Raw genomic sequence first — 1,467 nt, 5'->3', positions numbered from 1 at the left:
ACTACCCATGCTGTTAAAGCATTAATGGCATCTAACTCATGAATCCTAGCCACTCTTCTATGCATAGACTTCTCCAATGGCCATTGATAATTGTTTCATGCCATTTTTTTCTAATAAATCATATACTTCATTAATAGACTTAGCCAAAAAAGCTCCCCCAGCAGCTACATCAATAGTAGTCCAAATATGACCATTCAAACCATTATAGAATGTTTGTACCTGAACCCATTTTGGTAGACCATGATGAGGGCAACACAAAAGATAATCCATATATCTCTCATAGGCTTCATACAACGATTTAAAGTCAAGTTGGATGAAAAAAGTAACATAATTCCTTATCTTCATTTTCTTGGCCGGAGGCAAAAATTTAGGTAAAAACCTCTGAGCAAGATCATCCAAAGTCATAATAGAGCCCGTAAGAAGAGAATTTAACCAAACTTTCACCTTGTCTCACAATGAGAAAGGGAAGAGTCATAGTTTAATAGCATTATCAATAACTCCATTATGTTTGAAAGTGTCACAAATCTATAAAAAATTTGAAATGTAATCATTTAGGTCATCATTAGGTAGACCCCCGAACTAGACTAAAGTTTGGATGATTTCTAACTTTATCTCAAAGTTGTTAGCTTGAATAATTGACTTTCGAATGCTTGAATGAACACCTTGCACCAATGGAACAGTATAATCCCTCTGTGAGACCTTGATCTTTAGAGACTCGTAGCTAGAAGTAGACGCGATATCATTGACCAGGGGTAATTTTGTCATTTCTTTAGTGAGCCCCTAAAAGTAAGTTTTTAAACAATATTAAGGCCTAAGTAGGCCTAAGGCATAAATGAATGATGAAAATACGGGTAAAATGACGAAGGAAATAAAAATAATGATGATTCCCAAGGTAGGGGTAAATTGGTCATTTTTCCATCTTGGGTCAAAATTTTTATGTTTTCGTGAACCCGAGTATTTCTAAACTATCATGGACCTTATCTCAGTGTCAAAAGAGTAAAAAGATTGCACAAGGATTGGAGGAGAATAAGCTAACTTGCTAAGGGCATTTTCATAATTTAAGTAGAGTTGGGTAAGCTTGAGCTATAAATATCATTCTTTTCAGCAGCTTATTCAATTTCCAGCAACTTCTTCTTCTTCTTCCTTCCATCTAACGTTTGTTTCCCCCTCCATGGAAGCTTGTTATGAAACTTCCATAACCTCTCTCAAAATAGCTCAAATTTTCAAGCTTTTGTGCACTTTTGCATAGACCCTTTGTGCTCTTTCACTCTTTCACTTTAAAACCCTTGAAAAATCTTACTTTCATACTTTCTCTCACTAACTAGGTGTTTAGACAGAGAAAGAGGGAGCTTTTATAATAGCTTGGAAGAATTTTGAAAAGGAATTTCATTATAATCCAACAAGGTTCCAACGAGGCCCCTCAGCCCCAATTGGATCATTAGGGAAGTTAGAGTCGACTAAAGGTTC

At 35.7% G+C, this 1,467-nt stretch overlaps 1 non-coding gene across 1 annotated transcript; it reads left to right on the top strand.

Annotated features, from left to right (window-relative positions):
* The first annotated feature begins 235 nt into the window (after positions 1-235).
* LOC148763596 (small nucleolar RNA R71) lies at positions 236-342 on the top strand. The gene has a single exon (XR_016025606.1). It is a non-coding gene; the product is annotated as a small nucleolar RNA R71 (small nucleolar RNA).
* Positions 343-1,467: the final 1,125 nt, after the last annotated feature.

Source organism: Theobroma cacao, chromosome 3 (assembly GCF_053813885.1).
Source record: "Theobroma cacao isolate CCN51 chromosome 3, ASM5381388v1, whole genome shotgun sequence".
NCBI lineage: Eukaryota > Viridiplantae > Streptophyta > Magnoliopsida > Malvales > Malvaceae > Theobroma > Theobroma cacao.
This window is presented reverse-complemented; position numbering and strand designations above follow the sequence as displayed.